The sequence below is a fragment of the Aythya ferina genome, assembly GCF_964211825.1.
Source record: "Aythya ferina genome assembly, chromosome: Z".
In the NCBI taxonomy this organism is placed as follows: Eukaryota; Metazoa; Chordata; class Aves; order Anseriformes; family Anatidae; genus Aythya; species Aythya ferina.
Window position 1 is genome coordinate 76,503,739 of NC_140299.1, and position 14,940 is coordinate 76,518,678.

The 14,940-nt window shown below is 35.2% G+C and overlaps 1 long non-coding RNA gene across 1 annotated transcript; it reads right to left on the reverse strand.

Moving 5' to 3' along the window:
• Window positions 1-13,131: 13,131 nt before the first annotated feature.
• Window positions 13,132-14,392, reverse strand: LOC311426771. Its single transcript, XR_014687013.1, has 3 exons — window positions 14,299-14,392; window positions 13,434-13,500; window positions 13,132-13,190 (listed from the first exon to the last, which is right to left on the reverse strand). It is a non-coding gene; the product is annotated as an uncharacterized lncRNA (long non-coding RNA).
• Window positions 14,393-14,940: the final 548 nt, after the last annotated feature.

The window sequence follows — 14,940 nt, forward strand, 5'->3', positions numbered from 1 at the left end:
ATCAACATTATTCTCACCCTAAATCCCAAACACATCACCATATCAGCTACTAGGAGGAAAATTAACTCTATCCTAGCCAAAACCACAACACTGTATTTTATTTAATTATTATTATTGTTATTATTTTTCAAAATACCATGTTATGGTGCACTACCATTCCCTCCTTTTTTTGTTCTCACAGATTGATTGGGAACATGCACATGTAAGGATTCAAGGTACACTGTCAGATACCTTGAATTCAGGTACTTAAAACTGTTTCCACAGTTACAAATTGGCAGGAATAAGAATGCAAAGAAACAACTCCTGTGTTAGTGCCAACACAGGAGACAAATTTTAGAAAAGAGAAAGAGAGAGAGAGAAAGAGAGAGACATTGATGCAACTATTTTTTCTGCAGGTTTCTGTAGAGAAATACTTCCAAACAGGTGGTATGCCCTCCACTGGTGGAGGAAATAGTCATTACCTAGAACACAGAGGCATGCAGACCATATAGCCAGCTGCAAGCTGCAGCTCCAAAGGGATATTGACCATGCCACTGCCACAGAAATTAGAAGTAGTTCAGCCACTGGGGCCATGTTCTCAAGCTGAATTGGCCAGGACAATCAACTTTACATTCATGCACTTGATTAGTACATTAGCTACCTACATTCTCTGTGGTCCTGTCCCAAGCATTTGAATATACAATCCCTTTGAGCTGCTGAACTCCAGCACTTGCTAGGAATCTGGGACAAATATTCTCAAACTTGTCAGGATACCAGAACAGTAGGACAAAGCCTAATTAAAAAAAAAAATAAATAAAAAAAAAAATAAAAAGTAGTCTACAAAATGTTTTTGAAAGTCAAATGCTAACGATTTACTTCTCACAATAATGGACAGGTTTGAAGTGCTTAAAAAATAGACATTTGAAAATCTTCTTTTTTAGAATAAAATAATCATTACTTTTGATCCAGAAGCTGGGGAAGGAAATAATCTACATCCATAAAATATGTAACTATACCAAGAAGGCAGAAAAATTGATTAAAAGTGTGGTAATACCCCAGATATCATTAAAATAAAAGTTTCTAGTCTTATAAAAGAGATCAATATACCTTCTGTAATAGGATTTAATCCAAAGGATTGCCTAGGTGGAAACACAAAGATTGCAAAGGGCTCTTTCCATGGCCCAGGTGTTAAAAAAGAAGAAGGTCAAACAAACAAGCAAAAATGATATTTTGCCTGGCATATTGCATTCATAGGATTATAAACACATACATTATACACAAAACTCTGAATTACTCATTAGCCTATAGGTTAACTGCTTGTTTTGATTACCGACCTATAAATCCCATATATATGTTCATCTCATACACCAGTATTTTCATAGCACATGAAATATTTCAGTAGATACACTGATAAACCCCACCAAAATTTTGCTACAAACCTTTATTTAAAATATAATTATCTCTTCTCCCCTTATGTAAACATGTCTTTAAAGACTGTAGGCATTTTTATAACATACTAATTCTAGAGAATCATTCATAGAGAATGGTCTGTGCGTGGAAACCAGTACCACTCATGTCTGCAGCAATGTCTCCACTGCCTAGTGCACAGTTGTTCCCTCTGCAGTTTCCCTCATGCAGTCAAGTAGAGTCCTGTGAAAGCACATGAGAAGAGGGACTTAGAAGTAATTAAGGCCAAGGGCATTTTGTTCCACATGGGAAATATATATTTGATATTCCAGGTTGGAACACAGCTGAATGCCTATCAAGATTACTCTGTAAAATAGCAACTTTTGGAAGTCAGAGGTGAGAAGACACAGAGGATTTGAGACTAGAACTAGTTATCCACGGGTTTTCCTTCAGTTAGAATTTCAACATCAAAAGACTGTGGATAATGAAGAGGTTTTCCACAAAACATTAAATACCATGCATAAATACATTCAGAATGCATTATGAAAGTACTGAGGTGTGATCTGGATCACAGTATTTGCATATTCACTTTTTATAATATCCCAGAAATCTCTCCTCTAATCAGTGCTCTGTAATGTCCATGACCATTTCAATACAGCTTGTTGTTAATGATGGTGGATTTTTGAACACAATCTAAGAAACAGCGTGAGCAACTGTAAAGTTGAAGGATTTTGTACATTTTATATTATTTCTGGAGCATCTACTCTTACTGATGTGAATACGAATGTACAAATACATAAATAAAATAAGGTTTAACAACAGAATATAACAAGAAAATAAGAAAGTCATATTTTAATACAGAAGCACACATACATTCAGTTTGGAAGGGACTGCAGGAGGTCATCTATGTCTACACAGAGTTACAGATGCAATTAAATACATTAATGACATTATAACAACCTTTGCTACTTACCTAAGTACTTCTGATATTTACTAAGGTAGTTAAAACATTACATAAATGGGCCAGGAGACAGAAGAGGAAGGAAGAAGAAAAACTATTTTTTTATTAAGTCTCTTAAAACAAGCCAAGACAGAGTTTCTAATAACTAGATTTTAATTTGTAGTGAGGTTCAAAGTTCAAATGAGCTGCAATGCAACCAACACATGATATTCTTGCTATTTGGATATTTATTTATTCAGACTAGTCTTTTAAAATGCTTTTTTTTTTTTTTTTTTTTTTTTTTTCCTCTGGGATCAGCTACAAGAACATGCTGTTTTATCACATAAATTGGCAGAAAGATGTGTGAATACTGACCCCCGGTAACTCAGCTTAATCATTGACAAGATCAAATAATGTGAAAAAGAAACATAAGTGAAGCACCTTGAAATAAAATATATAGCTGATTGACCAAGTTTAAAAATGTTCACTGCAGCACTGTGGATATAGCACATCAGCTGAAACCTTGCTTGACTGATCTTCGCTTGATTGATCTTCCCTAAAGCAACAGTGAACTTGCTAATAAAACAAATAAATAAATAAATAAGGAAAAACAGAAGCAACAACAACAACAACAACAAACAATAAACTCTCTCTATTCAATTTAATTAGCTTCTATAGCTACATTAGGTGCAGTGTAAATGGGAAAATTATTCTGCATGCAACAACTTGAATTTATAGTGTTGCATTGTGCGTGCTCCATGCTCACTGCACAAAGCTGGTATCATGCTGTGATCACATTTGCAGCTTCCAATATTCATTGTGTTTTGACTCTTTGCAAGGCTTTAAGTCTTACACAGGTCATTTATTTTTTAGCCATTTCTTCGTGTGTGTGCTTGTATACATCATTAAGCAAAATTATTTATTTATTTATTTATTTATTTTCAGAATGTATGCAAACTATACAGGTGAATTGCTAAATCAGCTTAGAGGTGGGGTAGGGATATTATTGCAAATTGAAGATTGTTTTCTGCAGGTCACCCTAATTTGAATTACCCTAATTTGACTTAAAATCAGATTAAAAAATGTTTCCAGCTTTTTCACTGAGTGCAGTGTCAGAGAAGTCAAATAATTTACAGGTTTAAAATCACTGAAGAATATAACCCCTTAGTTTTTCCTACTGATAATCTCTCATGAAAAAATTCTGTTTTATTATAGCAAGCATAAATATTTAATCTTTATTGTGTTTCCTAGGCAACAGGTTATTGGGTCCTTGTTCTTCAACAGTTAACTTCTGACTTCAAATCTGACTTCAAATCTGACACAATAGTGAAGCTTTGAATGACAACGATGAAGCTTATGTTTGACAATGAAATTTTGCTCTTAGCATATTCAGAAAAATATCATTTACTTAGCACTAAGTCGAAAAGAACTGCATTGTACCCATTGTATTCCATTTTAGAGTCCGCAGCTAATGATAGTGCCAGGTAAAAGAGCGCTGAGATGAGATGACCAAGAATTTTTTTTTTCTGATTAATCCTTTCAAACAGGATGTGAGGCTGCATCAGGACCTATTTTTCTATTCAAAACAAAACTAAACGAAATCAAACAAAACACATGTTCCTAATATATATCTATAAGATAAAGTCTTTTAAAATAGGTATGGAAGAAAGTCTTTAAGTAAAGCATCATCAGCTTACCAAAAACCTATCTGTGAACTGCATTCAATTTGTTTTGGGAGATAAGAATGAAGCTGATGTTCCTTGTTACTAACATTGCCAAAAGGGACCATCTTTCCAAAACATGTTGTTGCTATCAGTGGCAAAAAGGTTAATACATTTTTTTCACATCTAGCTCTCTCTGAGCTACCCCAAAGTGACTGCTACTTTATCCTTTTCTTTGTCTCACAGTTGCTTTCTTAAGTGCGAGCTCTGTCTGCTGCTCCAGCAGCAAATCTCAGCTTTCAGCACACTGGGTCAGAGAAAAGGGCCTCTGTCCAGTGTAGTTATGGCCCTGCTGCTGTGAGCAAGGTTGCTGCCACTCTCAGTAGCGCTTCTCATTCTGCCTGCCTACAATACTAAGTCTACAATGTCATGTTAGCCAAATATTTTTTCCTCTCAACATCATCTTGTCTCCTAGTGGAGTAGAAAAACATATACTTTTAAAGGACATAAGGCAAGCAAAAGTAAATAAAAAATAATAAATAAATAAAAAATAAAAATTAAAATAAAAAAGAGAGAGAAAGACAGTATCAGTATGACAATGGGTGATTGGTCTCTGTAAACGTGTTTTGCTGTCTTCTTATCTAGCCAGCTTTTGAATTAAATGAGACTTAATGCAGGATGCAGAAATTTGGGGTCATGCGTGGATAAATTAGGAATCTGTCCAGAGAATCAGTAGCACTGAAAAGAGTAGATGTATGGTTTGTGATGAAACAAAGATAATTAACTATTTCAGTAAAGTACCACTGATTCTAGTGGGTCTTCTCAGAGTAGTAACTCTATGCAGCATGGCTGAAAAATGTTTTCTAAAAGATGTACTTAAATTCAATTAAATTTAACCTAATTAGACTACCAAACCTTCCAACCAGCCTAATTCTTTGTGGTGACATAGGAACTATGTCAAATCTGGTGATGTCTGCTATTCAGAAAGTCAGCTTAAGGGGACAGGAGAGGCTTTTCTCTTTGGGGAAGAATCCATAACAATAAATTTCTTGATGGACAGAATAGCAGCAAACACATTCTCACAAGCCATAGACTTGGCAGGTACAACTAGCTGCTGTAGTTTCATAGAAGCATTACAGAGATAATTATTGTTAGTCAACCTACACTGGGAGATTTAGAGATACTTTTAGAAGACTTGATTTTCAATGCACGTCTTACTCAGGTAATTCTGTAATTTTGAAATGCTGGAAAAACACATAGCTCCATTCATCTTCACTGCATGATAGGGTGGTAATGCTGTAGCAATTTGCCACCTGCTGCAACTATTTTGCATCTGTGGTATTTGCTGAGATTTGTCTTAAAGGTGGAAAGTTTTGCTTTACAGATTTATGCATACATCCGTGATTTATAGGTGCACTTAATTTATAAATCTATTTATAAATTATATATTAAATTATAATCTATTAGTAGATTCCATGTGACAGCTTTGTGAAATGTTTGACAAAAAAAATCCCAAACACAATGCCTAAACAGCTCCCCCAGGGAAAAACTACAGAATCTGCCTTTGCAGAGAGAGCCTTTAATGTGTGACCCTGCTTCAGGCAGGCAAATTGTAACACCCTGACTTAAAAATAAGACCAATAAAATAATTTGCATAAAAGTACTGTAATCTTCAGCTAAATTATTACCTTTTGTTTTTTCTTTCCTTCTTTCTTTCTTTTTCTTCCTTCCTTTCTTTCTTTCTTTCTTTCTTCCTTTCTTTCTTTCTCTCTTTCTTTCTTTCTTTCTTTCTTTCTTTCTTTCTTTCTTTCTTTCTTTCTTTCTTTCTTTCTTTCTTTCTTTCTTTCTTTCTTTCTTTCTTTCTTTCTTTCTTTCTTTCTTTCTTTCTTTCTTTTCTTTCTTTCTTTCTTTCTTTCTTTCTTTCTTTCTTTCTTTCTTTCTTTCTTTCTTTCTTTCTTTCTTACTTTCTTTCTTCTTCTGCTAATAACCTTAAAAATTCCTCCCTCTAAACAAATAGGAAAACACAGTTTAAGACGTGTGAATATACTGGCAGGAAAATAAACACCAGATTATAACAACGGCTCTTCAATAAAACCCTGTTCTTCAATATTTTGTTTCTGCCTTTACTATGCTCTTATTTCTGTGTTAATTTTCTCACAACATCAGCAAAAGCCTGGGGACTTTTACATACCATGTCCCTTTCATTTGTAACTGAACAGCCTGCTTCTAGCAGCTCCCATTGTCACTGGTTTCACAGTTCCTGAAGCTCTCCAGTTTCTTGGTTCTGAAAAACAAGCAACTAGCACTTGAGGGGAAATATATAAGACTTAGTATTTTTTCTCTTTGAGCTGTAGAACAGTTTGGACAAGACACAGCTATGCTCTCCATGAGGGATGAATATTAAAGTCCATATCAGAAGGACAATAACAGACACCCATAGACGTGATTCTGCTCAAGCTGGAAAGCACCTCTTCCAGTGAAGCTAGTGGGAAAGCAAATTTATTAATTGGGTCTTCACTGCTATTTATTGCACTCATAGACTGCTTGTGCAGTTCTGTTTTAAATCCAACAACAAATGAGTTAAAGCAACATTGATGAGTACACTGGTTATATGAAGTAGATTTTACTCGAACTCCTTTTATACTACTACATTGACAGAGATCTCCAATTAAGTTGTTGAGCTTTTTGACAGTGAAAGTTCAGCTTCTCTAAGTGTTTCATGAAATTTTACATTGCTGTAAAGCTAAATGTCTTTATATGAGGAAAGGAAAGCAGAGGCAAGAGAAGAAAGAAATAAAAATGAAAATATTGAGACAAGAAAAAGTGCAAAAACACTTAAGGAACTATTTTATACAGATAAAGACTTGCCTTTCATTGTTATTTTGCTCTTTTAATGGAAACTATCTTCTTTAAAACCAACCAATATCTAGAAACAAAGATTTTCTTTCTTTGTCAATGTTATAAGGATTTAATATTCAATGTCAAAGACATGAGACTGTAACCACTCTATGAAAATTGCAGTAAACAAAACATAGTTGGACATACAGGAGAGGGCTTGGAGGGAGAAATATGTGGGATGGGAAAAACAGGAGAAAGATGTGGGATGAGAAAAACAGGAGAAAGAGGGAAGGTGAAAAGGGAAAGGGAAGGGGGGAGGGGGAGGGGAAAGTGAAAGGGGAAAAAGGGGGTAGAAGGGGGGAAAGGGAGGGGAGTGCTAAAATTCAATAGGAACTAAAATTCTATCCAAAATCAATCGTGTTACTTCAGTATTGAAGAGATGAGCACTTGGCAGGTGTCATTATTCACAAGAACTAGAAAAAAAAGATGGAGGAATCTTAGCAGTGTCTAAAGTCTGGCTACTGAAAATAATTACTTTCTGTTACACTATTCTAAACTGAACATTTCTTAAAATGACTAGAAGAGGGTTCAATTAGCATAATAATAACCAATGCCTGAGTTGATAATCCATTAAGAAAGGTGTTTATTTATTTCAGGATAAAGTCACCTTCTTTGAGAAACCAATTTCAAATTATTTCTCAAAGTCACTGAAAGGACAGTAAAAGGGTGAAATAAAATCAACAAAAGTGAGGATCTTCCATGTTAGCAAGCATTTTGCCTGACAGGCTATTGTTGCATGCTACCACTTTGCCCTACTTCATCTCTGTGAGCTGTTTCTCATTTTTGGCACCAATCTGCAACAGTCAGTAGTTTGAAGAAAAATAGTCTCAGCATTAATTCAACACAATAGAGTTCTATATTTAAACACTATATAACCAGATATATGTTATAATCCATAATGGTTAATTGGTTACACCTCTTAAAGTAACCTTCCCCCTCACCCCCCACTCCTTATTCTAATGGGCTAGTTCTACAGTTTTAGGAAACATTGCCTAAATTTGTCTTAAATTGCAGTTCAGCAATGCAAATTTTGCTCTTTGAAGAAAAGAAAAATAAAAACAAAACCACAACATATAAGATTTTTTTTTTTTTTCTCCAGGATATTGTTTTCCACTGAGAGATGTCTAAAACTCATACATAATCCTGAATGTCATAGAGGTTCCAAGGAGCACGATATAAAATATGAGAAAATCATCAATACATATTTTTAATGGTCCTTAAGGATCTTAAGTTGGTCACTTCACAAATAAGGATGCAGACACAGCAGGGATGTTTAATGCCTTCTTTGCCTCTGACGTCAACACTGATGATGGGTTGTGGGACCCCTGGAGCCTGTGTGGGAACTGTGGGAACAATAAACTCCCAACCAACTCTGAACTTGTGTGGTATTTGTTGTTCCATCTGGATGCCCATAAGTGTATGGGGACCAATGGGGTTCATCCTAGGATACTCAAAGAACTGGCTAATATCATCATGAGACCTCTCTCAATTATTTTTCAATGGTCTTGGGAATCTGAAGAGGATCATATTGGTTAGAAGATGGCAAAAAATTGGTAGTCTTAAGTGTGGGACGTTTCATGGCAATTTTGCTTTTCAGATTATTATTATGGATCCAGCAGAGATACAAACAAAGCCAGATTTTATTCCCAGGCCATGCAATTAAAAGAGAGGGAGAGAGAGGAAATATTTCTTTGAGGTCTTAGAAATTATTTCCCAGAACCTTCATTTTCAACCATGTGTGTCCCTTTAATTGCTTATTTGTCTAAATTAAATGTATGCACATCTTCTCAACTGAGAACACAGAGTAATTCTGCATTCCCAGTGTAATATTTTGGTATGCCCCTAAATTAAGCATAGCTCCAAAATCCAAATATAAACAACGAAAATACAGTTTAAGTGTGATGAAGGATCTCTTAAGTTATTTTGTTCATTTGTTATGTTATGTATGGCTTGCAAGTTTCAATGATAAAAGAGTATCCTGACAGACATGTGTTTCTTGTCTGTTTGGATCTATGTGAACTGCCATCGACTGATAGTACACAAGACTGAATCATTGTGTAAGAGTGGAAGATCTTAATGCTCTGAGGGCATATGTATTAACACCATTACAGCTACCCAACAAACTATGAGAAGAGATGTCTGATTGATGAAAGTTAAAGAAAATGTTCTCCTCACAGATTACTTGCCATTGTCAACCACTTCTTTCTTGACAGAAGTCCTTTCACAGCTACACTCTTCCATCTCCTTTATCACTTCATTCGGAATTTTGTTCAGATTTCCAGCCTTCTTGGTATATTTTGTTTTTAATAGGTTTGTTCTCCAACCTCCTTCCTATTTTCTTCTTTTTGAAGGCACAAAATCTAGTTCCTTTCCTGGTAAAACACAACAGAAACTATTGTTGTAAATGTAACTTTAATTGCTGAGTTACAGATCAAATAAAAAGGAAAATGATAGACATTTCTGTTGTCAGGAAAACAAACTGTCGAAATTTTTTTATTAAAAGCAGGTGCTGGGGAAATTTTTCTAAATACTTCTAAATTGCATTTAAAAATTGCATTCTACTGAGAAAACAGGAATGTAGCCAGTGTTGGTTTCATGCTTTATACAGTGATAATAACTCTTTTACTTCCATTATCAGAATATAAAAAGTTAGACCATAAAAGCAATTGTTACAGTTCAGTATGCATTCATTAGATTATATCATCTCAAGACTTTTACTCAAGGATTTCTGCACACGGCTGAGAAGCTGCAAATATAATAAGAAAGGGGAATAAATTTTGCACTTGTTGCACAGAAACATGAAAACAGGGCAGAATTAAACTTCCAATTGAGTTGGCTTTTGCTTGTCTAATCAACAGCTAAGGAAACTTCATCAATAATCATTGTAATGAAAGAAACTTGGTACTCAAAACAAAGATATTAAAGGTTAATATTTTCTGCTTTCAGTTGCATACAGGAGCAAAAGTAAAGCTTTATCCAACATGATTTGCAGATATATGTATCATTTAGACAAAATATTTGGGGACATTTGAAGGTCTGTTCTGGGTATACTCCAGCTAGGAGGTGTGGCAGTTTTCCTTAACTGTTTTACTAGGAGACACAACTTCTCTTCGCTAACTAGGAGATCAGTCAACAGCAGATGTTCTTCAGAGCTAGGACATAAGGCACACTGGTAGCCTTGTTGTCTGCATGGAGCTCTACGTGGAGCTCTCACATAATTCTGTTAGGAACCACCTGACACCTGGGAAGTCATAATTATTCTAGGACTGAATTGAGGTGATGGTATAGATGCAGCCAGGTTATCTTCAGTGTTATAGCTCAAGATATTGCACTTTTTTTTTTTTTAATATAACATTTATTTTTTATTTTAGTTTTGTAAATTAAATTTTATCATTTAATTTTATTTCTGTTGTAAAGATATTTTCACACTTGTATGAAAATCATGAAGTCTGCTCGGCACCTTCATGTTGAACCTGACATTCTGATAAAGTGTATTTCATATGTACTCATCCTCATGAAGCTTATTTTTCAGCAGCTGGGACATTCTTTTTAAGATGTTGCACAGTTAGAATATTAGCAAATCTGGTCTTTGAAGTCAACTTTTATCATCAAATAAGTTGTACTATCCTGTACAGTTTATAATGTTCACGAGAAAAAAGTATCAATTTTTTCTCTTAAAAAGGCAGACATGCTGAACTGGTCAAAAATTAAATCTGATAATCCTTTTTAAGCAATAAAAAGTTATATAGGAAGGCAAAGAGTGTTAGGGCTGGGGCTTAAGGTTAGGGTTTAGGCTTTGTGTTTTGCATAAGGCTTTAGTTTTAAGATTAGGGCTAGGTTTTAGGGTTAAGGTTAGGCTTAGTCTTAGGTTTAGGGTTTATGCTTACAATCAGGGTTTAGATTTAGGATTGGAATTAGTGTTAGGGTTAGGATAAAGATTTAGAGTTAGCATGTAGGGTTAGGTTTAGGGAATGAGGCCTAGGTTTTAGTGTTTGGATTAGGGTTTTCAGGCAGAGTTGGAATTAAGGCTGGGAGTTTTGATTATGTTTACGGTTATAGCTGTGGTTACTTTCATGGTTCAGGCTAGGATTTAGGGTATGGGTATGATTCTAATTCTACATTTTGACTGTCTTGTTCGGCCTTTGGTCTATTACTTTTTTCCTGCTTCTTTGTCTTCATTTATTCCATCATAATGCAAGAAAAAACAGTGTCATAGCATGATAAGGTTACCTCTAGACTAGTAGAACAACACAGAGGAGCTTCCAATGTACTGAAACACACTTGTGCATATTCATAAAGTCTTCCCTGATATTATTTTTTTCCCATGCCAACTAGAAGCCTTCCAAGTAGTTCCTAGAGATGGTTGAAGCATGACTATTCTTGAGGGACCATTTACAAAAAGTCGTTTGTGTGTGACTACTCTGTTTCAGAGGCTACGAAAGTTTTTGAGCATAGTTATCATCTGTTCTTTGACAGACAGTTTAAGTGGCCAGAAACTTTCCCAGGTATGTTTAGCACAGAAATAAAAACATAACCTCAGTGTCCGTAGCAAATAGTACAGTCCTTTGAGAGAAGAAATTACATTGTTTTCCAATGTTGCTGGCTGCAAGACTTAACTGAGGTGCTTACACATCAAAATGTCATCATTGAATTACTTCCAGGTGTGATGCAGAAATATTAAAATGATTCATACATAAAGAAAACTAGCCAAACCTGAATGTCACATTTTCCATAAAGTCTCCTCTGGCTCATGAGTCTTAGCCACTTGGCCTTTGTCTGGTGTAGCCAGACCTTATGAATTATGATCATTGGAAATGTGCCTAGGAAATCATACTCAGTTGACTGTTTCTAAAATAATTAGTGATTTGATCATCTGTGCATCTGCTTATGGGCATCTTGGCAGGATTTGTGTTACTATATTTCTTCTTCCTTTCATCAAAGAGACATTAATCAGCCTTCTGAGAGAATAAGAATAGAATAATGATAAGTCAATACCTAAAGAGATTTGCCTTTACTAACTCTGTAATTACTTCATTTTTGCCATGTTGCTGCTCATAAACCACTGTCCAATGGTCTGCATCATTTGTAAGACTGTTATATCATCTTTTGGAGCACAGCACCAAGTGCTGTTTCATCCATACCCCATGCTACTCTGGATATTGATCTTGTCTTTACAGAGGAGCCAGTGTGACTGATGTGATCCTTGGCCACTGACTGCTGAGACCAGACTGAAAATGGTGGATGATAAAAGGTTCATTCTAGGAGGGTTTCCAAATAAATACAGTTAGTCCCATTTTTGCAAAGAACCCTCAATTTGTGTATAAATATCCCCACTGATTTTCTTTACTTCTTGAGTAAGATTATACAGGTCAAAGGTCTATCAAGATCCTTCTGGTTCTTTCAAGGATAACTTAGACAGTGAGTGCAAAATGTCTCCAAGCCAGAGGTGTCAAGACTTATACCCAAACTAAGATTCACTGTGCAGAATCATAATATGCATATGTTTATGAGGAAGTGTAAGTGGTTTGGAACACTGTACATAGATACTTTCTAAATCCCAGTGTCATCTTTTTCTCCTTAGTGGTTTGATTTGTTTTGCAGTAGTCTTTGTGGAATGGAGAATGTTCATATCACTATAAATATAATGTACTTGGAATAGTGAAATTTCAATTCTGACAGAATTTCCTTAGTATACTATTTTTCCCCACTTTTTACACTACTCATCACAGCTAGACTTACCTTACCAGTCTTCCACTGGTTAACTTATAATAAATTCTCCTTGGTAGATGCATGTGCACAAGAAAATTGCTGGTTTAGAGTGTTTTTGTTTTGTTTTGTGGTTTTTTTGTTTTGTTTTGATTTTGTTTTGTTTTCTACATAGAAACAAATAAAATCAGAATTTCAGATACTCTAAAAGAGATAATAATTTTATATATCACTCAGAAGACCAGGACCAGTATCACCAAAACAAGCAGTCATTTGGGTTATGATGTGTTGTTATCAATAACATAATTTGTTCATGGTGTTAACTGTGCCTGAGAAAGTATTCCAGAAAAATACCCTATTTTTAGAAGGATGCCATCAGAAATGCACTCTTGTGACAGAGTAAAAAAAAAAAATATTTATTTATTTATTTATTTATTTATTTATTTATTTTGATTTACTTTTTTTGGTTATTATCATATTCACTACATCATTCTCTCTTGTGAGAGGCTCTAGTGCAGAAGAATTCAGTTCAGCATTACTGGGCCATGCACATTTCAGTTGCTGTGAATGGTGGTAAGCCATAGAAACAAATTTTTGCCCTGCAAAACAAAGAACAAAATAGTACAAGCTTTAAAATAAAGAAACCAAAGTACTGATACTCTCAAACCCCTCTCCTCCTGCTCCCCCTCTCCCCCAGAAAAAAAATATGAAAAATTACACTCTTTTTCTGTTTATCACATGTTGTTTTTCACCCTAAATTGATTACTCAGTAAAAAAGTCCCATAGAAAGGCTGTGAGTGCTGCTTCCACCTCAGTCTACACAAACAGTGGCATTGCAGTACCTCTCTTAGAAATCTGGTACTCATTTACTTCAGCTTCCCACAGCTCCTTCAGCCTTGTCGTAGAAGGCTAGATGAGACAGGGAGGTGAAATCAGAAGGAAAGAGAGGATTGTAATGGAGTGTGAAAAAAAAAGATAAATTAAAATGTGTAAAGCAGTATATCACATATACATATATATTTATATATATAAATCATTATCAGCTTTTTTAATGGTGTAAAACTTCAGAAATTGTCAACAATCCAGATATTATTGTCTGCATACATGGGGTACACCTTGGAAGAAAAGGTGACTAGAATTTATCTCCCTAATTAGGATTTGCTCAGTAGTTTTAAAGCAGATGCTAGCCTCTGTGACCTTTCTGCACTCTGCTTCAGTAGGACTTGCACCTGACACTGTATATTCCTATATCTAGCTTATGTCCGTGAGTGAACCTTGATGAACTTCTACCATTGTAAAGCATCTACAGAGTCCACATTTCAGCTCAACACTGTGTAACAGCCACTGTAGACTGTCTCCTTGTTGGTCCTGTACTAGCCATATCTTCGATTATGTGTTCAAATGTTTTCAAAAAGATCTTTTTTTTTTTTTTTTTTTTTTTTTTTCCACCAACAGCTTCTTGTATTATTAATCTCTCATTTTTACCAGCTTGTCAGCCCCTGCATATACAAGCATCTTTGGATTTATTTATTTATTTATTTATTTATTTATTTTCAGATAGAAAATAAGTTTGGGTTTTTGTTTTTTTCTTTGTATGTTTGTTTTTAATAGCAAATATATCCAAAATCTTAGTAATTGTTGATCAGTTTTGCATTTCAGAACTGAAAATTATTACAGCTATTAAAATCAGACACGCTTTTAACCTACAATGTTTGAAGAAGAGATTCAGAAGTGCTACGCAATTTTTAGGTTAATTGGTCCCTCTGAGTCTGCTGCTTTATGGCTGGCATGATCTCTTCCCTGTGCTCTCAGACCCAGTCAAATATTCAGCCAGTACTGTGTCAGCAATGGATGAGGCAGTGGTCTCGGTCCAGCAGTGTTTCGTAGCAAATGAATGAGTCTAATTTGGAAAGATCTTGCCCTCTCATGTCTGCAAAAAAAAAAGATATCCAAAATAAATCAAATATTGACTGACTCAGCTAGTTCTGATGGGCTGCCACAAGCTGCCTGACTGGCTTATAAGAATTTGAAGCATTTCAGCCCAACCACAAATTGACTCAAACAATCAGGAAATGAAACACATTCACTATAGCAATCGTATTTATCTTGCTAATGATCTAGCAAACAAAAGAATCACAGAGTCACCTAGGATGTACAAGACCTTCAAGATCATTAAGTCCAACCATCAATCTGATCTACAGAATTCCATAATTAAACAGTGTCCCTTAGTGACACATCCGTGTCTCTTACATACCTCTAGAGATAAGGACTCCACCAGTTTCCTGGGCAGACCATTTTACTGTGGTAAAAGAGTATCTAGATGTAACTAAGGACATCCTGAAAACCTCC